The 24,544-nt window shown below is 36.3% G+C and overlaps 1 long non-coding RNA gene across 13 annotated transcripts in view; it reads left to right on the top strand.

Annotated features, from left to right (window-relative positions):
* The window catches only part of LOC125252200, a 64,170-nt gene extending 40,056 nt beyond the window's left edge, over window positions 1–24,114 (top strand). For 5 of the 13 annotated variants that reach the window (XR_007181179.1, XR_007181182.1, XR_007181178.1 and 2 more), the window contains 8 exons: window positions 6,247–6,361; window positions 6,646–7,360; window positions 9,784–9,837; window positions 9,920–9,979; window positions 13,906–14,048; window positions 16,971–17,063; window positions 19,970–20,190; window positions 23,276–24,113. This is a non-coding gene — a long non-coding RNA (uncharacterized LOC125252200). Of the gene's footprint in view, window positions 1–6,199; window positions 6,362–6,645; window positions 7,361–9,783; window positions 9,838–9,919; window positions 9,980–13,905; window positions 14,049–16,970; window positions 17,064–19,969; window positions 20,191–23,275 lie in introns of all 13 variants that reach the window. The other 8 variants (XR_007181185.1, XR_007181177.1, XR_007181186.1 and 5 more) reach the window with 5 other exon arrangements.
* The last annotated feature ends 430 nt before the right edge of the window (window positions 24,115–24,544 follow it).

Genomic DNA, 24,544 nt, shown 5'->3' with positions numbered 1-24,544 from the left:
GAGATCCCCAGCAAGTATGGATTCAAGACTGAAAACGATTGCATCTCTATTACACAGAACGAGTGGAAAGGAGGAGCTGGGAAAGACGAGTGTGTGATTAGTTTCTAGATGAAAACAGAGGATGTGATTTGTTTTACTCCCCTGTTGATCTGCAGCATGCTTCAATCAGAAATGAGAGTGTTAATATCTCAATGGACAGCATTAGAGATTAAAGGAGAGCAAAGGAGATTTTTGTAGACAAAAGGAGTATCCTGCTTCTCAGACGTTTATCCTGAGAAAAAGATCCCAATATTAATAATGACTCAAACTCAGCAAATAAGTCGAAGATTTCCATATTTGATTACATCTGATGCATTTTTAATGATATTCTCCAAGATCAAATGATCTGAGCTGCTTATTTTACTCTTATTTTATGACAACTATGGACTCATTTGTGCCCATTTTTTCCTCCTGAAGGATTTTAAGAGTCAAAGTTGATACTTAAAAGAAACTTCATTAAGTCTCAAGAGCTAAGTGAGCAATAAACTGTGAGCTGGACCCATATAAACCCATAGAACTCTCTCTCTCTGTGTGTGTGTGTGTGTGTGTGTGTGTGTGTGTGTGTGTGTGTGTGTGTGTGTGTGTGAGAGAGAGAGAGAGAGAGAGAGAGATACACTCCTCTGCATGCAGTATTGATGCCCGGGGTGTATGTAGGTCACTGATGGTTTCCCAATGATGGAAAAAGAATGAGAATGGGAAGGAATAAAGCAGCAGACTTTGAAAGATGAGAAAACCTTAAAGGAATATTTTACCTAAGATGAAAATTATTGCATCATTTTAATCTCCCTTATTTTATCCTAAAATTATTATTTTTTTCGGCGAAGTTTCGCGGGCAAAAAGTTCTGTTGTCTATTCTCAATAGTATATGAATAAAGGCAGTAGCCTTTGTGATTCAGAGGCCGTTTTAAAGAATCAGTCAGAGGCCCCCCAAAGAGAAAAAAGACTGCAATTAGCCTGCTGTATTATCTTTGTTATATTAAACAATGTTATCTGCTATTTCAATCTTATATGAGATATAGTATATTTATAAATGCTTTCTATTTAACCAGAACAATTGTTAAAATCACGACCGAAAAAAACAACATCAACTTCGTCACTTTCTCAGCCCCTCAGCTAAAATGAAGTGGGAAAATCGAGGGAATGAATTAGTTAATTATATGCGAGATTTAGCAAATCGAAGGAACGAATTAGTAAATCTTGTGGATGATGTAGCAAATCGAGGGAACGAATTAGTAAATCTTGCGGATGATGTAGCAAATCGAGGGAACGAATTAGTAAATCTTGCATATGATGTAGCAAATCGAGGGAACGAATTAGTAAATCTTGCATATGATGTAGCAAATCGAGGGAACGAATTAGTAAATCTTGCGGATGATGTAGCAAATCGAGGGAACGAATTAGTAAATCTTGCGGATGATGTAGCAAATCGAGAGAACGAATTAGTAAATCTTGCGGATGACGTAGCAAATCGAGGGAACGAATTAGTAAATCTTGCGGATGACGTAGCAAATCGAGGGAACGAATTAGTAAATCTTGCGGATGACGTAGCAAATCGAGGGAACGAATTAGTAAATCTTGCGGATGACGTAGCAAATCGAGGGAACGAATTAGTAAATCTTGCGGATGACGTAGCAAATCGAGGGAACGAATTAGTAAATCTTGCGGATGACGTAGCAAATCGAGGGAACGAATTAGTAAATCTTGCGGATGACGTAGCAAATCGAGGGAACGAATTAGTAAATCTTGCGGATGACATAGCAAATCGAGGGAACGAATTAGTAAATTTGCATATGATGTAGCAAATCGAGGAAACGAATTAGTAAATCTTGCGGATGATGTAGCAAATCGAGGGAATGAATTAGTAAATCTTGCGGATGATGTAGCAAATCGAGGGAACTAATTAGTAAATCTTGCAGATGATGTAGCAAATCGAGGGAACGAATTAGTAAATCTTGCGGATGACGTAGCAAATCGAGGGAACAAATTAGTAAATCTTGCATATGAAGTAGCAAATCGAGGGGACAAATTAGTAAATCTTGCGGATGATGTAGCAAATCGAGGGAATGAATTAGTAAATTGTGCATGCGATTTAGCAAGTTGAGGGAACAAAATAGTAAATCATCCACACAATTATGCAAATCGAGGGAACGAATTAGTAAATCTTGCAGATGATGTAGCAAATCGAGGGAACGAATTAGTAAATCTTGCGTATGATGTCGCAAATCGAGGGAACGAATTAGTAAATCTTGCGGATGACGTAGCAAATCGAGGGAACGAATTAGTAAATCTTGCGGATGACGTAGCAAATCGAGCGAACGAATTAGTAAATCTTGCGGATGACGTAGCAAATCGAGGGAACGAATTAGTAAATTTGCATATGATGTAGCAAATCGAGGAAACGAATTAGTAAATCTTGCGGATGATGTAGCAAATCGAGGGAATGAATTAGTAAATCTTGCGGATGATGTAGCAAATCGAGGGAACTAATTAGTAAATCTTGCAGATGATGTAGCAAATCGAGGGAACGAATTAGTAAATCTTGCGGATGACGTAGCAAATCGAGGGAACGAATTAGTAAATCTTGCGGATGACGTAGCAAATCGAGCGAACGAATTAGTAAATCTTGCGGATGACGTAGCAAATCGAGGGAACGAATTAGTAAATCTTGCGGATGACGTAGCAAATCGAGGGAACGAATTAGTAAATCTTGCGGATGACGTAGCAAATCGAGGGAACGAATTAGTAAATCTTGCGGATGACGTAGCAAATCGAGGGAACGAATTAGTAAATCTTGCGGATGACGTAGCAAATCGAGGGAACAAATTAGTAAATCTTGCGGATGACGTAGCAAATCGAGGGAACGAATTAGTAAATTTGCATATGATGTAGCAAATCGAGGAAACGAATTAGTAAATCTTGCGGATGATGTAGCAAATCGAGGGAATGAATTAGTAAATCTTGCGGATGATGTAGCAAATCGAGGGAACTAATTAGTAAATCTTGCAGATGATGTAGCAAATCGAGGGAACGAATTAGTAAATCTTGCGGATGACGTAGCAAATCGAGGGAACAAATTAGTAAATCTTGCATATGAAGTAGCAAATCGAGGGGACAAATTAGTAAATCTTGCGGATGATGTAGCAAATCGAGGGAATGAATTAGTAAATTGTGCATGCGATTTAGCAAGTTGAGGGAACAAAATAGTAAATCATCCACACAATTATGCAAATCGAGGGAACGAATTAGTAAATCTTGCAGATGATGTAGCAAATCGAGGGAACGAATTAGTAAATCTTGCGTATGATGTCGCAAATCGAGGGAACGAATTAGTAAATCTTGCGGATGACGTAGCAAATCGAGGGAACGAATTAGTAAATCTTGCGGATGACGTAGCAAATCGAGCGAACGAATTAGTAAATCTTGCGGATGACGTAGCAAATCGAGGGAACGAATTAGTAAATTTGCATATGATGTAGCAAATCGAGGAAACGAATTAGTAAATCTTGCGGATGATGTAGCAAATCGAGGGAATGAATTAGTAAATCTTGCGGATGATGTAGCAAATCGAGGGAACTAATTAGTAAATCTTGCAGATGATGTAGCAAATCGAGGGAACGAATTAGTAAATCTTGCGGATGACGTAGCAAATCGAGGGAACGAATTAGTAAATCTTGCATATGATGTAGCAAATCGAGGGAACAAATTAGTAAATCTTGCGGATGATGTAGCAAATCGAGGGAATGAATTAGTAAATCTTGCGTATGATGTCGCAAATCGAGGGAACGAATTAGTAAATCTTGCAGATGATGTAGCAAATCGAGGGAACGAATTAGTAAATCTTGCGTATGATGTCGCAAATCGAGGGAACGAATTAGTAAATCTTGCAGATGATGTAGCAAATCGAGGGAACGAATTAGTAAATCTTGCGGATGACGTAGCAAATCGAGGGAACGAATTAGTAAATCTTGCGGATGACGTAGCAAATCGAGGGAACGAATTAGTAAATCTTGCGTATGATGTCGCAAATCGAGGGAACGAATTAGTAAATCTTGCAGATGATGTAGCAAATCGAGGGAACGAATTAGTAAATCTTGCGGATGACGTAGCAAATCGAGGGAACGAATTAGTAAATCTTGCGGATGACGTAGCAAATCGAGGGAACGAATTAGTAAATCTTGCGTATGATGTCGCAAATCGAGGGAACGAATTAGTAAATCTTGCGTATGATGTAGCAAATCGAGGGAACGAATTATTAAATTGTGCATGCGATTTAGCAAGTTGCGGGAACAAATTAGTAAATCGTGCGCGCGATTTATAAATCGAGGGAACAAAATAGTAAATCATCCACACAATTATGCAAATCGAGGGAACAAATTAGTAAATCTTGCAGATGATGTAGCAAATCGAGGGAACGAATTAGTAAATCTTGCGTATGATGTCGCAAATCGAGGGAACGAATTATTAAATTGTGCATGTGATTTAGCAAGTTGAGGGAACAAATTAGTAAATCGTGTGCGCGATTTATAAATCGAGGGAACAAAATAGTAAATCATCCACACAATTATGCAAATCGAGGGAACAAATTAGTAAATCTTGCAGATGACGTAGCAAATCGAGGGAACGAATTAGTAAATCTTGCGTATGATGTCGCAAATCGAGGGAACGAATTAGTAAATCTTGCGGATGACGTAGCAAATTGAGGGAACGAATTAGTAAATCTTGTGGATGATGTAGCAAATCGAGGGAACGAATTATTAAATTGTGCATGCGATTTAGCAAGTTGCGGGAACAAATTAGTAAATCGTGCGCGCGATTTATAAATCGAGGGAACAAAATAGTAAATCATCCACACAATTATGCAAATCGAGGGAACAAATTAGTAAATCTTGCAGATGATGTAGCAAATCGAGGGAACGAATTAGTAAATCTTGTGTATGATGTCGCAAATCGAGGGAACGAATTATTAAATTGTGCATGTGATTTAGCAAGTTGAGGGAACAAATTAGTAAATCGTGTGCGCGATTTATAAATCGAGGGAACAAAATAGTAAATCATCCACACAATTATGCAAATCGAGGGAACGAATTAGTAAATCTTGCGGATGACGTAGCAAATCGAGGGAACGAATTAGTAAATCTTGCGTATGATGTCGCAAATCGAGGGAACGAATTAGTAAATCTTGCGGATGACGTAGCAAATTGAGGGAACGAATTAGTAAATCTTGCGGATGATGTAGCAAATCGAGGGAACGAATTAGTAAATTGTGCATGCGATTTAGCAAGTTGCGGGAACAAATTAGTAAATCGTGTGCGCGATTTATAAATCGAGGGAACAAAATAGTAAATCATCCATACAATTATGCAAATCGAGGGAACAAATTAGTAAATTATGCGCATGATTTAGCAAATTGAGGGAACAATTAGTAAATCGTTTGCATGATTTATCCTATTTTTTTCCCTGCATGTCATGTGACTCCGTAGTTTGGAACTATTTTCATTAGCAAAATAGAGAAAAAATTGACACTATTGTGTCTAAAATGTCAGTCACCTAATATTTACTTATTATTTATAATTATTACTTTCTATTTACATTTACAACTTATTGAAATCAATAGTTGCAAATCAATTTGCAAACATGCTCATTTCAGGAAAACAGCATTGCTCATGTGGTATTGCTTATAAATATTAAAAACAAGAACTTATACAGATACAGTTTTTACACCTTATCTTGGATTTTGGAGGCATTATCTTTGGTGACATTTTTGCTCCCAATAACTTCCGACCCTGGAGTGAAACATAGCAAAGACCACATGAATTTTCTATTGAAATGACTGAATTTTGCCTGCAAAACATGACCTGTTCCATAGGCTTCAAGTCAAACGGTAGCTTTTGTGTGGTGAAAAGAGTCATTACCGAATGAAAATCTTCCTCTGCTGTAACTTTATATGTCATTGTGACTTGAATGAACATCATTATTGATAAACTTGCCATGACACATCTTTAATTTAATTTTTGGATGCACTATTCCTACAAGGACATGAAGAGGACAGATTGCAAGCACCCTTTGGCATTACACTGGTTTGGCTTGAGGGAAGCATGTGTTGGTGCTGAGGATTTGTGCGTGTTTGATGGTTGAGAGTAAAGACACTCTCTGTGCTCAGGGGGATTCGGATCTGTCTTCACTCGTCTCTTAATTACACCCTCCCAGAGCCTCGCTGACGGGTTGCCAGATTGTTTCGGGTGGAAAGCGTCTGGGCTGGAGAGGCTCTGTGTGAATGAGTTGCCATGTTGAGATGTCAGGACCTGTCTGGAGGGATTCTCAGGTACAGAGTGCCAAGTGATTTGAGGAGGAAACACTGCTGCACTGTGTGTGTGTGTGTGTGTGTGTGTGTGTGTGTGTGTGTGTGTGTGTGTGTGTGTGTGTGTGTGTGTGTGTGTGTGTGTGTGTGTCAGGTTTTTCATTCTGGGGACCAAATGTTCCCAAAAAAGATAGTGAAACCTGAAATAACCCACCTTGTGGAAAGCAGCCAAAGTTCCCATGAGTTTCATAAACATATGAAATAATGTGCTAATGAAAATCTAAAAATGTGACATCTCTTCTTTACAGGTGCAAGGGCGGAACAACCTATCAGTTACATGGGATCAACCATCCAGTCAATTCCTGATGGATCCTGCCTTACATTTTTTCTCATTCGAGCAGCCGTTTCACTCAGATATACAATACGTCACAATAGGGAAGAAAAGACAATCGTAACTTCTGTTTCATGTCAACATTAAGCTTTTTAATCAAAAGGACTACAACTACCAGAGTACTAGACAATTTTGTAGTTCTTAAGCAACTTATGCTTATAAAATCAGATATCTCAAAATTCTCGGTTGAGGTATGATAGTGTGTGTAAATTACAGTATGATCAAATAATGTTAAATGCTAAATGTTAAACCCATTAGCAATTTCTGAAGGAACATGTGGCTTGAAAAGTGCTACAGTATAATTTTCTTCTGGTTTTAGGACTATTGTTATACAATTAATGTCATGATGCAAAAAAAACTTAATGGTTCCCAAAAGGGCTTCAGACAGAACATAATTCACTATTTTTCTTTAAATTTGAGGGGATTTTAGGGTGTAATGTGAAGCAGATGTCGTCATTGATTAATAACGCGTGTGTTCTAGTTTTATCTTGCAGACGGGGTGAGTGTGTGTTCAATAATTGATGTTGAACAAAATGAGCAAATGGTTTGTCAAAGTCTGTGGTGAATGTGCTGTTGTGTTCTGATTACTACGATTTCTTCAGCTGTTGCCATGGGCAACACATCGGACAAATGTGAGGAAAACACAAGGGTTCACACTCGACCCCATTCCACACACACACACACACACACACACACACACACACACACGTTATGCATTTCATTCCGTTGAGAATATTCTGGAAATTAAATTCTCAATGTTTTGTTGTCAGTATGTGCAATAAACAAAGACTCAGAAAGAGAAAAGAGACAAAACCTCAACTGAAATGACAGGACAATATAATCACTGCACAGTCAATCACTGTGTGTGTGTTTGTACATGTGTTTGTGTGTGTGTTTGTGCATGCGTGTGCATTTGCTTAAGTGTGTGAGTGTGTGTTTGTGTGTGCGCATGTGCATACGTGTTGTGTGTGTGTGTGTGTGTGTGTGTGTGTGTGTGTTTGAGTGTGCGTGCGTACATGTGTGCATGCATGCTTGTGTGTGCATATGTGTGTATGCATGCATGTATGTTCATGCATGCTTGTGTGTATTTGTGTTTGTGCGTGCTTTTGCGTGTGTGTGTGTTTGCGTTTGTGTGTTTGCGCATGTGTGTGTGTTTATGTGTGGGTGTGTGTGTCTGCATATGTGTGTGTGTATGCGTGTGTGCGCGCGCGCGTGTGTGTGTGTGTGTTTGTGTGTGCGTGTGTGTACTTGTGCATGTGTTTGTGTGTGTGCGTGTTTGTGCACGTTTGTGCATGCGTGTGTGTGTGTGTTTGTGTGTATATGTGTGTTTGTGTGTATATGTGTGTGTTTGTGCATGTGCGTGTGCTTTTGTGTGTTTGCGCATGTGTTTGTGCATGCGTGTGTGTGTGTGCATACTTGTGTGTGTGCGTGTTTGTGAGTGTGTGCGCGTTTTTGTGTTGTGAGTGTGTTTGTGCATGTGTGTGTGTTTGTGTGTGCATATGCATGCGTGTGCTTTGTGTGTGTCTGCATATGTGTGTGTGTGTTTGTGTGTGCGTGAGCGTGTGTGTACTTGTGCGTGTGTTTGTGCTTGTTTGTGCATGCATGTGTGTGTATGTGTGTGTGTGTGTGTTTGTGTGTATATGTGTGTGTTTGTATGTATATGTGTGTGTTTGTGTGTGTGTTTGTGCATGTGCGTGTGCTTTTGTGTGTTTGCTCATGTGTTTGTGCATGCGTGTGTGTGTGCATACTTGTGTGTGTGCGTGTTTGTGAGTGTGTGCGCGTTTTTGTGTTGTGAGTGTGTTTGTGCATGTGTGTGTGTGTGTGTGTGTGTTTGTGTGTGCGTGTACTGGTGCATGTGTTTGTGTGTGTGCGTGCGTGTTTGTGCACGTTTGTGCATGCGTGTGTGTTTGTGTGTATATGTGTGTGTTTGTGTGTATATGTGTGTGTTTGTGCATGTGCGTGTGCTTTTGTGTGTTTGCGCATGTGTTTGTGCATGCGTGTGTGTGTGCATACTTGTGTGTGTGCGTGTTTGTGAGTGTGTGTGCGTTTTTGTGTTGTGAGTGTGTTTGTGCATGTGTGTGTGTTTGTGTGTGCATATGCATGCGTGTGCTTTGTGTGTGTCTGCATATGTGTGTGTGTACTTGTGCATGTGTTTGTGTGTGTGCGTGCGTGTGTTTGTGCTTGTTTGTGCATGCATGTGTGTGTGTGTGTGTGTGTGTGTTTGTGTGTATATGTGTGTGTTTGTGTGTATATGTGTGTTTGTATGTATATGTGTGTGTTTGTGTGTGTGTTTGTGCATGTGCGTGTGCTTTTGTGTGTTTGCTCATGTGTTTGTGCATGCGTGTGTGTGTGCATACTTGTGTGTGTGCGTGTTTGTGAGTGTGTGCGCGTTTTTGTGTTGTGAGTGTGTTTGTGCATGTGTGTGTATTTGTGTGTGCATATGCATACGTGTGCTTTGTGTGTGTGTGTGTGTGTATGTTTGTGTGTGTGTGCATGTGTGTGTGCTTTTGTGTGTTTGCGCATGTGTTTGTGCATGCGTGTGTGTGTGTGTGTTTGCGAGTATGTGCGTATGTTTGTGCATGCTTGTGTGTGTGTTTGAGTGTGTGTTTGTGCATGTGTGTGTTTGTGTGTGCGTATGCATGTGTGTGCTTTGAGTGTGTGTGCGTGTGTGTGTTCTGGGATCTTATTGGTGATAGTGATTTTGTAAAGATTTTCTCTGTGTCTTTGGGGACCTGAATGTCTTCTGTTTTCTGTCTCTATAAATAAAAGTCATGTGGGCTGCAGTGAAAACAGGCCTGCTGAAGGAAATAATGCATTCAAAACCCTCAATCAATGACTATTTACATGAACATATATCGAACTGCATCTCTCTCCCTAAGTGTAGGGCAAGAACAAAGATAAACAGTGATAAACTAGCAGTTCCAGTGAGCTCCCTAACTAGACAACATTTTAGAGCATCATTGGCATGAAAGCTGTTCCAAATTATAGTGGGTGTGAATGCTAGAAAATCATACTGCCTTCTAAGATGGAATGTTTTTGGATGTATCCTTAACAGCAATCCCAGAATGCAAAAAGCTACATGAAAACATTCATCCAAGATACCCAAGAGGTGAGAGAAATGTCAATACTTTACTTAAGAATATAGATAAAAGTAGATTAAAGTACTTAAAAATGACCCTTATATTCTTTAGGGTAACAACATGTGATTTCAACATGGCGGCCATCTTGAAGCGGTATGACTGGAGTTTCATGTGAGTGCACGTTTGTTTAAACGCTCTCATTGGAGCGAAAGAAGTGTGTTTTGTGTCAAATGAGGTGTGGGACAGTTAATCTCTTTCCCATGATACATTCATCCTGCTTTATATTGATTTGTTTTGGACAGTCAGAAAGACACACAGACACACACTCACACCAACACACTGATTGAGCAACGGCTGAGATCGATATGAGTTCATTCATTCAGTCTGGAAGGAAACAGATCAATACCGCACAGAACGTATTACACCTGTGGAGCGACACACACACACACACACACACACACACACACACACACACACACACACACACACACACACACACACACACACACACACTCATATCCCTAACCATTTCCTTTCAACATGAGCTAAGAGTTTAATTCTTTTATGAACATCTATAGCTTCTAGAGTTACTACTGCTGTGAAATCAAATTAATATGGGATATTTTACAAGTTTCTTACACAATTACCACAGATATGAGAGTTTCTAATACCGTTTAAAGGAGATCCATATTCATTTATAGAGAATATTTTAATTTAAATGATATGATCATGCATTATTAATATTTTAATATAACATGCATTATGAATATTGTATTTTATTATTATTATTATTCAAAGGAAATCCCATTTTCATTTAGAGAGAATATTTTAATTTAGAGAATATGAACATGTATTATTATTATTATTATTATTATTATTATTATTATTAATGTTTAAAGGAGATTCTATATTCATTATGAATATTGTTTATTATTATTATTGTTCAAAGGAAAAATAAATATATGTAAATATAGTAAAATTTTAATTTAAATAATATGAACATGCATTATGAATATTTTAATATAACATACATTATGAATGTTGTATTTTATTATTATTATTATTATTATTCAAAGGAAATCCCATTTTCATTTAGAGAGAATATTTTAATTTAGAGAATATGAACATGCATTATGAATATTGTATTATTATTATAATTTTTAAAAGGAAATTCTATATTCATTATGAATATTTTATTATTATTATTATTATTCACAGGCAATCTAATATTCATTATGAATGTTATAGTATTATTATTATTATTATTATTCAAAGGAAAAATAAATATATGTAAATATAGGAACATTTTAATTTAAATAATATGAACAAACATTATGAATATTGTATTTTATTATTATTATTCAAAGGAAATCCCATTTTCATTTAGAGAGAATATTTTCATTTAGAGAATATGAACATACATTATGAATATTGTATTATTATTATTATATTTTTTTAAAGGAGATTCTGTATTCATTATGAATATTTTATTATTATTATTATTATTCACAGGCAATCTAATATTCATTATGAATATTATAGTAGTAGTAGTATTATTATTCAAAGGAAAAATAAATATATGTAAATATAGGAACATTTGAATGTAAATAATATGAACATGCATTATGAATATTTTAATATAACATACATTATGAATATTGTATTTTATTATTATTATTCAAAGGAAATCCCATTTTCATTTAGAGAGAATATTTTAATTTAGAGAATATTAACATGCATTATGAATATTTTAATTTAACATTATGAATATCGCATTATTATTATTATTTTTAAAGGAGATTCTATATTCATTATGAATATTATATTATTATTATTGTTACTATTATTCAAAGGAAATATAAATATATGTAAATATAGGCACATTTTAATTTAAAGAATATAAACATGCATTATGAATATTTTAATATAACATTCATTATGAACACAGTATTTTTTTATTATTATTATTAGTCAAAGGAAATCACATTTTCATTTATAGAGAATATTTTATTTTAAAGAATATGAACATGCATTATGAATATTATTGTTATTTAAAAGAGTTATTCTTTCTTCATTATGAATATTGTTTTATGATCATTATTAAAAGGAGATCTCATATTCATTATGAATATTATATTATTATTATTATACATGTTATGGTTTTATTGTTGTAGTCTAATCATCTTTTAGATAATATTGTGTCATAAAGCAGAAATAAAATCATTAAAAATGATATGGTATTGGTCACTAAAACAATATCAGTGTTGGGTGATCCTCACTTTACCTGAGTAACGGTAGTAAATTTGAAGTTACTCTGATGTCTGGAGGGTTTATACACATTTAGAATGTAACGCTGTTACAGATTCCTGACTCAGTTGCTGCTGGATGTGAGGGTGTGAATTGGAAAATGTATTCAGTCTGTTTCCTCTGGATTCATTGGGATTTACCTCTGTTAACACTTCAGCATGACACTATCACACACACACACACACACACACACAGCTGCCCTTAAGAGCTCATATGAACCTGTACCGTGTGAAATTATTCTGTTTTTGACCAAACATGAGCAGCGTCAAACAAACACCCTAATGAGGCCTGCATAAGAACAGCTGGTGAGCACACACACTCACACAGACCCTCTAATGAGTCCCGTCTCAGAACTGTCACCCTGAACTCTGAAACGCCAGCTGAAGAATCGCAGCAGATGGGAATGAACCATTTTTAACTCTAGATTATTCCGCCATTCATTCCCCCTTTTATTTAAGTAAGAAATGGTATTTTTCATGATTTGCAGTGTGGAATTTAGTTACATTTTTGCTTTATGTGCATTAGAGTTTCATATTGATATGTGTATTTGCAAATGAATGAAATGAACTAGATGAAGTTTCAGTATTCAGTATTCTTCACATTTCACACACACACAACACACACACACACACACACACACACACACATATATATATATATGAAGGGACTAAAGCCTGTGTTTAGGCTATTAAGGAAATAGCCTAAACACATGCTTTAGTCCCTTCAACCATAAATTGTCACTGTTTCATTGCATCATTGTTGGGAAACAATCTTATCAGAATCATTTCTGTTAGTTAAGCTTGTGTATATTTTTAGTTAAAGCTGTTAAGTTGTAAAGCAATATCTCATGAAGGGGTTTTCCTTTGTGACCACTTATATGACCACTAGGAGGTGCTCACATGTTTTCCTTGGTTGGTTTTCCCTGAAGAGAAATGTTCAGTTGAAAACAAAGGTAAAAGAGTGACGCACTTTCGTTGCGTCTTACCGTGAAATGAGAATTCCGTGTCTTTATTAAAATCAACACATTAATGATTTATCTCTCATTCAACCGCAGTTAATTTTATTTTTATTACTTAGACCGCCTGACCAGCGGAGTATCCGCGCAGATATAACTGTGATCCACGGATCACTATTGAGCGGTTTGAGAATGGAGGCGGCCGCCTCGTAGTTCTCTATGCAGGAAAAACCCTGTATAAATATATAAACTATATTTAGGTTTTTATGCAAAATATGCATATATTCAAATATTTAAGTATTTTGAGAGCGTAGAGAGACGAACTTGAATACGTAATTTGCAGTGCTTCATGGGAGTGGGCAGAGATAATGAGATTTTTTCGCACATTTTGCTTGTGTCAACTCTCACACTGTGTCCGAAATTGAATAATTCCCTACTATAGCATGCGAAAAACGGTACTCCAACAATGTAGTTTGTCCGAATACATATTCAAAAAACAGTAGTCCCCGGATGACCTACTACTTTTGGCGAGATTCTGAAATGGGTGTAGTGATATGAACTCATGTATGTATTGTTTATCATTAATATTATTAGTTGTCATTTGTTAAATATAGTTCTTGCGTTAAATGTATATGAAAATATATTTGTATGTAGTACTGTGCAAGGATGCCAACTTGAACATCACTTAGACCTGTAGACGCTGGCGGGTGACGCTAGAGGGTGATCGTGAGCCGCAGGATATAGAGCTTCATTTATATATGAAGAAGCCACTCTGGCAGTCGCTGATACACAGTTGAGATAACTAATTCTTATCTCTGTTTATGTGTGTTTACAGTGTTTACAGCAATAAAACATTGTGCCACCAGAAGTCCCCGCCTCTTCTGTGTATGCAATATGTGCATACAATGGACACTTATTATCCTATGAATCCACGGGAGGGGATTTATGAATGACAGTGAAGCGACGCAACTGATGCTGGTGGGTCACGTGACAGTAACAATATGGCGGATGTAGTACGTCTGAATTACACTACAAACTTTCATACTATAGACCAGGGGTACTCAAATTCAGAGGCCAAGAGGGCCACATTTTAACCAAATGAAACGCAAAGGGCCACAAATTATAACTTGGATCGTAAGACTTTTATTTAGGCATACTTAAGACAATATTTGTAGTTTTACTGTTTATTTACTAAATGTGCAGTTTATTTTCTAGCTAAGTCCTAATAGTATGGTGTCCTTTTTAAAGTGTCACTGAACATGATAAATGGCATTTAAAAAAAGGATTAATAGCTTGTCTTGCTGTATTCTTAATGTACAAATGCATAAAGAAAAACAAGAACTGATGAAAAGAAATCCTTATTCATTTGAAATGTCTGCATTGTTTTCACAAGAAATTTAAGGTCTGGCTGTTGTTCACTGGCTGATGAGAGTTTGTCCATAAGATGAAAACATTGCACTTTTTTATAGTATTTTTATACTCCTTTGCACCGTTTTAACACTTTTTATAGCACCTATTTATACTCAGAGAATAAACGTTTTATTATTTGTATTATTATTACTGAATTATCTAACTATAACCAACGTTGTAAACATGATAAATATAATATTCTCCGTGAGCTCAATGATGTGATGACAGATCTGTAATGGGAGCGCTCTCTGCTTGCTTTCTGTTTATAACACATTGACATTAAGAATAAAAGGTTTGTTTTTCATGCTGCTCGGCAACTTACATACTGCAAAGTTTGAGGAATGTCAACTGCATTTCATCATGGAAAAATAAGGTTACTTTGTTTTTTACTTGCGCGCACAGTCTCGAGCCTTTGATGGCGTTCACGAACTTAAGTGCTCGACACATGCGCACTAGAGAGATTCATGCTTGCCTAGTCTTTTTCGCTCAAATAGTTACAATAAAACGTCTTTGTACTTGTTTAAAATTAGAGTTACTGGTATCTTTTAATCCCCTCAAACGAGCGCTCTCGGTCGGCTATTGTGTTTGTTGTTACTCTTGTTCTGTCTTCTCCGTTTCTTTTCAGACTGAAACAACAGCCCGTTTCAGTGCTGACACCTTGTGGACAAACTAAATTAGTGCAAAAACTATTCAATGCGCGCGTGCAAAGTGCCTTCAGTTTATGTTGTTCTTTGCGGTTAGAAAAACTGTGCTGCGCGCGTACACTATACACGTTCTCTGCTGATGATTACAGCGTCACGCGCACTGTACGCCAACCCCATTGTACGTGTAAAAAAACGAAATAATATTCACGCTAATTTTGAACGCAAATTATAATAAAAATACATTTATATGTAGCATGATGCGGGCCACAAATTTAATGCTGACGGGCCGGATGCGGCCTGCGGGCCGCCTGTTGAGTACCGTAGCCCCGCCCCTTTTCAGCGTTGCGCTCGTTGTCTTTTGACTTCCGGTTTGTATTTCCACAGCGATGTTACGTTTATGAATGAACTGCTCGTTTTAAAATCTTCCCGATCTACTGACATTTGTTAAGACATCTGCTTTAAACATAACAATGCTCATGATAACTTTCATTAACTCTACAACAAGTAAATCCACTTAACCAACTAATTATTCTTTGACAGCGATACCATGGAAATGTACAGAGCTACCGCAAAACGGAAGTTCAAAGACAATTTCATAAAGATGGCGGCGCGCTTGTTTCGCTGGTAAATAAGGTCTATATAGAACATACTTTTTTACCAGCCGGGAAGTGTTCAAATTCAAATGTAGACTCAGACAGTAAGTTAACGTTACGCGATTACGGATGCACCGCCTGATTTTTCTGTACAGCGTGATGTAGTTTTTCACCACACATTAGGCTGTTAAACAGGATTATTTTAATAATAAGTTGAAATAATGCAGGCTAATGGCTTCAACAGAAACATATACTATTGATTAACAACCTCGTAGCTCACAGTAGGGATGTCTTTGATGGTTTATAAGTTATCGTTAAAAATCAGTTTGCCTGTGGAGAAATTGAATGGAGTTTTTACTTCTGGAACCCGACTGTTGCTCTCTATTGAGTGCTCTAAAATAGGTTGAAAGACTCGCTAGATGGACTTTGTGACCGTCGCATCTTGTGTCTTTCGCAGCATTTCACGCATGACAGTGTTCTAAAACAGAGCTGGTGTTAAAAAAACATCAACTTTTTTTTTTTTTCATTCCGCTGCCCTGTGTCTTGCATTTTTAAATGCAAAAAGTCATTGGTGTGAATGGCACCGAAGCATACGCAGCAAAATAAACCTGGGCCATAAAGTAAAACTCACACCAAGTCCAAATTTGTAAAATCTCAAGACAAATAAACCCTACTTTGTATGAAAAATATTTCTGTATGCCTGTGCATGCATGTGTGTGAATCAATCAGTTACTACAACAATAAAATGATTGATAGTAGTGACAGTTACCCAGAATCAATTCAACTTGTTCAAGAGGTTAGTGTTATGTTGGGTTAGACTGAAAGCAAGTTTGTAATGTCTGGATGTTCAGACATGCTCAGGTATCTGCATATTACAAAACAATCTTTATTACACAATACGGTTGAGAGTCTAGATTAAGGATTGTATGGTTAGGGTTAGTGTCTGGTTAGCTGGTATCATCTATACACATTCTGCTATATAAATAAATGTAAATGCAAAGTTAAGTTGAAGGTGGAGGTTTAAGGTCAGGGTTAAAATAACACAACTGACATCTTCTCATCTTCAGTCGGATCTTCTGCATCAAAATACAAACCAGAAATACTTATATATGATATGATGTTTGCACCACACGTCGCTTTCTAAAAAGCAGCAAACAAAGCTCAAGACGGAGAAGCGCCATGGGCGAGAGTGTTTTCTGTAGTTCTGAGCTCCTCCAGATGAGACTATTTTCAAAAGCATCTTTTTTTATCAGTTCACAGGCTCATATGACTGATAAAACGAAGTGACAAAGAAAGAGAAGCAGGAAGAAAAGTTGAGAAATGATTAAGAGAATGACACTCTGAAGGTAAGAAATACATCTGACGGATAGAGAAGCGCTGAGATCGTGTTGATAAGGTGATGGAGGGATTGTTTTTGGAGGAGTGCGGGTGGATTGGTGTGATTGGAAGGGAAACGTTGAGGAGTGTTGATTGTCAGGTGTGTGTGTGTGTGAGAGAGAGAGAGAGAGACCTCATTAGTATAGAGGTTTAAGTTTAAACCTGTCAGTACAGGGTGACTGTAAACTCACCCACCCGCCCACAATCACACTGTCAGTTTAATGAAGAGAATGAAAGTATTCCTGTGGAGAAGAAGATAAAAATAGTCAGAGAAAGAGAGAGAAATGGAGAGATACCAGATAAAACAGTAAGAGCAAAAACTGTCTGTTTAAGAGGAGGAATTCATCTTCACTACAAACAGGCACCAGACACAATCTTATATATTAAATATTTTTGGTATATATATATATATATATATATATATATATATATATATATATATATATATATTCATAATAGAATTATGAATTATAAATTATTTAGTATTATATATTCCATATTTTATGCATAATTAAATATATATCTATTTTATGTAATATATTATTTTTTAATATATATTCATTATACATTAGGCCTAAATATTTATTGTATAAAATATTAAAGTTACAATGTGCCACAAAAGCGTAGTGTCATACATTTCCTTAATTTATTGCTCAGCAAATATTAAAATATATTTCATTAATTGTGACCAACATACTGTATAATCAGTCATTTTGGTCTTAGTTGCATTTTCATTATTCAGTCTCCTTTGTTTTACTTCCCGCCAGTCTTTAGTTGTCATAGTAACTGATTTGATTTTGTTATTCTGTCCAGCTGTGTATCGTTAGTTATCCTTGTTGGTCTTAGTATTTATCTGCCTGTGCCCAGCATATAAAGTAATTTGATTAAAAATTGTATATCAGTTAACAGTATAGTTCAGCTCTCTTGAAATGGTTTTGGACTCTTTTGTTCTGTGTTGTGGTTGTTTCGTGCTGTTCTCAGTAAGCTTGTTCCTTGATTCATGTGTGGCTTCTCTTTTGATATGCCATGATTTTTTGAAGTCTCTTGTGTCTTCATGTGTAAGGTTTTGAGGTGTGATGTGAAAGTGAAATCCAAATGCAGTTTGTTTAACAAAAGATCATACTGTACAAGACAGGAGACAAAACAAAACTCGGCAGATGACATGACTAAACCTGACTTAACGTGACAGAACTCTTCAAACTTATAAAATGGTGATAAAACATTCATTTAGCACACTCATTTAGCAACAAAATTCATTTGGCAACAAAATTTTGTTAATCAACAACATTAAGTCCTGAGTATACAAAACATTCGATGTTCCACACATGTGCAGTTTTGAGCAATCTCTCGCCAAAAATCTTTGTATTCTTTCATGAGTTGTACAAATGAGGGTACTTTCTAACCTCTTCACACAATCTCTCGTCTATGTAGGCCTCCATTGTCCCTGTAGCTTGCATGTGTTCCGGTCTGTTTTGTTTATGCAGTTTTTCTTTGACTACCCTGTGAATTGACGCCTCCAGGGCACGGTTGCCACCTAGTGGATAAACTAATTACTGCAAGAACAATTAAATCCGACCTGCGAGTACAAAGTATGTGCGGTTATAAAAATCCGGTGGTGCGCGTACTCTTCTGATGATGAAATTTGCATCACGCGCACTGTACACTGACCCTTGCATATGTGTAAAAAGTGAACTATACTTTGGGCTTTACACCGTAAAAACAAATTTGTTCAGTTTACTTAATTCAATAGTGCAAACTCGTTGCCTTAATTAAATTAAGTAAGCTTTACTTAATTGTATTAAATTGATCTTACTTAAACCATTTAAGTTTTTGTTAAACTTAATTAAAAGTAATTGCTTTGTTTTACTGTTTGTGGCTTTATTTTTACAATTTTATTTGCTGTCTTATGTCAGTATTACCATAAAAATGACAGCAAATAAAACTGTAATGGTCTTATTAATGAAAAAAAAAAAACGGTTACTATTGTTGCGTTTTGCATGCTGAACATTGATGTCTGTGACTCGAGCAAGCTTGATTGCGAGACACTGGCTCAACTAGAGGAATCAATCCCTTTAAAAGTTTGTTTCATAATAATATGGTGTGTATGATATATATATATATATATATATATATATATATATATATATATATATATATATATATGTTAGCTGTACAATCAAATAAACCAAAATTCTACACAAAGTCTGGATTAGTTATTGGTTTAGTGCCAAATTAGGTCACTTTTTTTAAAAAGTGAATAAATAATTACTTAATATGTTTCTTCCTTTGAAACCACAAATAACTGTAATTTTCTGTTTGGAAATCAACTGGAAGAGAGTTATAATAATATAAATGAAGTTCCAAGTGCACAACCAAAGGAAACTATAATCACTAAAATGGTGAGAAAAATTTTAGGAAATCAACAGGAAATCATGGTCAATTTATGTGACGTTCTCCTAAAAGTTTTAGTTTTAGTTAACATTCAAGATCACTTTGAGAAAATGAAAGAATGCAACTAAAGAAAGATAACTGCAGAAGAAATGAGTGAAAAGTCTATTAAGAATTGCCCCATCTGAATTTTATTATTTTATTTATTTATTTATTTATTTATTTTTTGACAAAATGGTACTCAAACCAGTCAAGTAATTTTAACTTGGGGTTTCTGAGTAACAAAGCATAGCATGCAAACAGTACAGATTACTAAATTAAGTAAGTTCAACAAGGTCTTAGACATTAAGTAAAGTTTACCAAAAAAGGTTAGTTAGAACAACTGTTAGGTTGTGGTGAGAGAGAGAGAGAGAGAGAGAGAGAGAGAGCTTAAGTTAAGGTTTGTTGAACTCATGATACATGCATATCTCTCTGTCTTTCTTTCTAGTGTCTTATTTCAGGAGCTCAGCTGCTATAAAGATCCATTTAATCCGTCTATCTGCAGCCGCGGCCTCTTTCTCTCTCTTGTGCTGAAGTGGAAAACATGGTCAGCATCACCATCTGTGTGTGCTGAGGATCAGGTGGGCTGTTTGCTGCGATTAAACGTCTTCTAATCCTCCGGCTGCTCTTCTCAGAGCAAACAAACAGACAGAGGAAGAGAGGAAGAGTGTGAGTGATGTTCGGTTTGTAAAAGAATGGCTCTTTATGATTAATCGGTTTTACACATTTGCATATCAAACTCATGAGAGACAATTCAAGCACTTTTTTTATATAAATGTTATTTTTAATTGTGACATGTAACATATAGGCTATTTTATAATATTAATATTTCTAATAGGCCTATATGTTAAAAAGAAACCTTTAGAATATCATCAGTTTGGGCCGCTTCTGTGAATTTAAACAATGCGACACCATGATTGTGTGAACAGTGTAATTTTGCTTTTATGCAACAGTTCAGTAAACAAGAGGTTAATGTTGAGTAACTTACATGGTCAAAGCTGAACGTTTCCTTTTTCTGAGCAACACATAGACAGTAGTGGTGTTTCATTCCTAAATGATTTAGTAATTTTGAATGAAGTAATGATTCAATGCCCCCTTTCACAAATACAGTCCTTACTGGTAAATTACCACCAAATTACTGTTAAGAGATCATGTGTGAACAGGACCTTTTAAAAAATACCGCTAAATTGGTTCTGGCAATTTACCAGTTGCATTATCAGTGAATTACTGGTATAATGCTGTGTGTGAACAAAGAATAAAGATTACCGGTATGAGCATGTATGAGGTCCGAACGGGCGTTTGATCCATGTTGAAATTACCGCAATTTCAAAGTCTCAACTTGTAAAAAGCATTCACGTCCTTGTAGAGCTCGTAATTACAGCTTGTAAGATGGAACTTTTCTGAGAGCTCCTACTTGTACCACATGACCGCTGTACTAACTGACTGCTGCAGATTCATTTTACTCATTGATAGTGTAGAAACACATTAAAGGATTAGTTCACTTTCAAAAAAAAAAAATTCCTGATAATTTACTCACCCCCATGTCATCCAAGATGTTCATGTCTTTCTTTCTTCAGTCGAAAAGAAATTAAGGTTTTTGATGAAAACATTCCAGGATTATTCTCGTTATAGTGGACTTCAGTGGCCTCCAGATGGTTGAAGGTCAAAATTAGTTTCAGTACAGCTTCAAAGGGCTTTAAACGATACACTGTAAAAAATGACCTTGATTTTAACAGTAAAAGACTGTAAAAATGCTGCAGTGAAAAACTGTCAATTGGTTTACAGAAAGTTTCCGTACTATATACGGTGAATAACTGTAATAGATCTAACGGATCTTTACGGTAAAATACCGTTAAATTCACAGTTTTTGGAAGTGAAAAATAACAATTCATTGTAAAAATTTACAGTGAAAAACCGTAAATTGACATTCCCACAATTCCCTGCGTGACACTTAACATTTGATATATTTTCGTTGAAATAACTCTGTTTCTTCTTAGTTTTTCTCATTTTTTTCTAATCAGTTATGTACATTAGGGTTTTATGTTACATCTAATGTTGTTAAATTAATGTTTATTGCATTTTTACAATTTCATGCATGTTACCATGATGGTGTTTAGTGTGTGTGTGAATGACACTGTGTGCACCTTCTATATGTTAGTGTTGTCCTTCTCAGCTTGTGGAAAATTTGCTTGTGATGAACTTTGATTCATCATGTGACTTTCATCACCACTGTGTTTGGTGACTGTCAGTGTATTATAAAGGTACAAAACAAATATTAGTACTTCATTAGGTTGGTAAATTAACATTATATCAGTTAATGAAATACATTATTTTACCGTAAATTTAACAGATTTTTTTTTTACGTCGCTACTGTATTTTTTACGGTAAAGTTCTGGCAACCACAGCTGCCTTTTTTTACCGTAAATTTTACTGGGATTTTTTTTACAGTGTACCAGACGAGAAATAAGTGTCTTATCTAGCGAAATGATCGGTCATTTTCTAAAAAAAATACAACTGTATATGCTTTATAAACACAAATGATCGCCTTGCATGTGCTTTCCTTATTCTTCAAAAAGCTTACGCTGTATATCCTAAGCCTTCTCTATTCAACTTACGGAACGAACGTGGCGCCAGTTCCGTTTTTTTTCCGTAAGTAGATATAAGTAATAGTATAAGTTCCGTAACTTATACTGACAAGAAGTGAAACTCAATAGAACGTTCCATTGCAACACCGGCGCCCAGCAGCAGCCCTATGCCTCCACCATTTTGGGGTGAAAGTGACTCAGCAGTCCACTATTTTCTAAGGCAATATCAGCTGCTTTGTTATAAAAAAAAAAAAAGTACATTGAAGCTGAAATCCTGAAAACACGGAATAAAATAATATCATTAGTGATCATCAAATCCTTTTAAGTTTATTTTACAGACTTTGTGTTTAAGTCTTCCACTTTTTTTCACAAAATCTTTTCTCTCTAGAAACCCAGTCAGTTTAGGTTAAAATTCATTTGAAGTTCAAGTATTAGTATTATAAACACTGAATTAATACCAACATATGAAATTAAATTAAGGACATGCATCAGAAAAATTGGGAATGTTGGACAATAAATACATAATAGAAAAACAGCTTGACAGTAAACTGTTTTTGCAGTAGGCTATTGACTTATTAATGTCTGTTAAAACAAGACTATGTAAACAAAAAACAGCCACTGTGTCCAAAAGTGGGAATTATGGGATAACAGACACAGAAATGCATCATGTTCTATAAGATCATTATGTTAGTAGCGTAGCGTGATCCAGGGGCGACTTGATTTCTTATGACAACGTCAACAGCTCTGAATAGAACATCACTTATCTCAAGTCTACGGTAATTGCATCTCATTCATAAAGACTCTTGTTTTGAAGGAATCAGTTGAATGAATGATTCAGTGACTTATAATGACACTTTTTCACTTTTTGAATGATTAATGACTCACTCATAAAGACATTCCTTTGCTGCCACCTGCTAGTGTATCAATGTTTAATCGCAGAAAAAATCAATGACAATCTGATACAAACAAGCGCTTTAGGTCTGTTATGTCACTAATGCTGCATTTATTAGATCACAAATACGTAAAAAATTGAATTGCCTGCGCATAATGGCTCTTACCAGAAACAATATGCCAAGATTCTTTGACTTTAAATTTTTATTGTCAAAACTCCCTTCTTGATAGAAACAAACCTCCTCGTCAGGTTTTCTGCAGTTTTTTTTTTCTTTCAGTGCTGTGATCAAGACAAACTTCCCCTCATCTCTCATCTTCTGATGCAATTTCTCCATGAACAGGGAGCCTTCGTCATCAAGAGATCAGTTTTCATCAAGAGATCTTTCACTCCATGAGGAGCAATTGTTGTATGACATGACAGGAACAGGAGAAGGCAGAGGATATGACACCTCATCTGCGGATGAATAATTAAAAAACAGATTGATCAAAGTGGGGCCAAACGTGCTGTTTCATTCTCCTGTCATTAACACCACGTTTGGCTTCTGTAGTAATTCATCTTTTTGTTCTCTGGCTGCGTAACATGGACGCTGATATTCTTGCTCCAGGGCTCATCAGGATGTCATATTAGGATCCTTAAAAGCAGCTTGATCCTCCTGACAGTGGCTGCATCTCTCCCAGTGCGAACACATCCCTCGGCTTCATCTCACGCTGTTTCAAAGCTTGACAGACTTTGACTTTGAAAGTTCAGAAATGCAGCATCAGGATTATCAGACCATCAACCTAATGTGTGTGTGTGTCCGGAGCATTGCATGAACTTTTTGTACTTGCTGCCAAAAGCAGCCCATTACCCTGCAGTAATAAAATAACAAAGTAAAGAGCCATATGTTCAATCATCTTTATGTTGTTATAATCATTGCAGATAATTCAATTAAACACTCTATTTCATATCACTCACACAGTCACAGTCTGTGTGTGTTAGTAGTTAACACATTCTCTTCATCCAATCTGAGTTTTGGTTTGCTGTGATGTACAAGTGTGCCTAACAACAGCTGATCGTGTCACAACTTCACTGCTGTGTGTCAGTGTGACGCTTTGATTAGACAAGTCCCACAACACCCTACAAATATATAGATAGATAGAGTCCCCTAAATATTCCTAGAACGTCCTGAATGTTCTGTGAAGGTCCACCAAATAATGTTCCCAAACCTTAAAAGAACTCCACATCGTGACCGTCTCTGAACGTTCTGGGAACGTTACTAGGTGATAGGTAACCCAGCTAGAAATTTTACTTTCCCAGAACATTCTCAGAACGCCCGCACCGGTGTTAAGGACGTTGTCTAGTAACGTTCCCAGAACGTTCAGAGACGTCATGATGTGGAGTTCTTTTAAAGTTTGGAGAAAGTTATTTGGTGGACCTTCAGGGAACATTCAGGACGTTCTAAGAATATTTAGGGGACTATTACTATAGGATGTTCTGATACACAGTAAAATCCACAGAGTTAAATCAACTCTGCTCAGAAAATAATTGGTCCCTCTCTGAATAGTGT

This window comes from Megalobrama amblycephala, linkage group LG18, assembly GCF_018812025.1.
Source record: "Megalobrama amblycephala isolate DHTTF-2021 linkage group LG18, ASM1881202v1, whole genome shotgun sequence".
Lineage (NCBI taxonomy): Eukaryota > Metazoa > Chordata > Actinopteri > Cypriniformes > Xenocyprididae > Megalobrama > Megalobrama amblycephala.
This window is presented reverse-complemented; position numbering and strand designations above follow the sequence as displayed.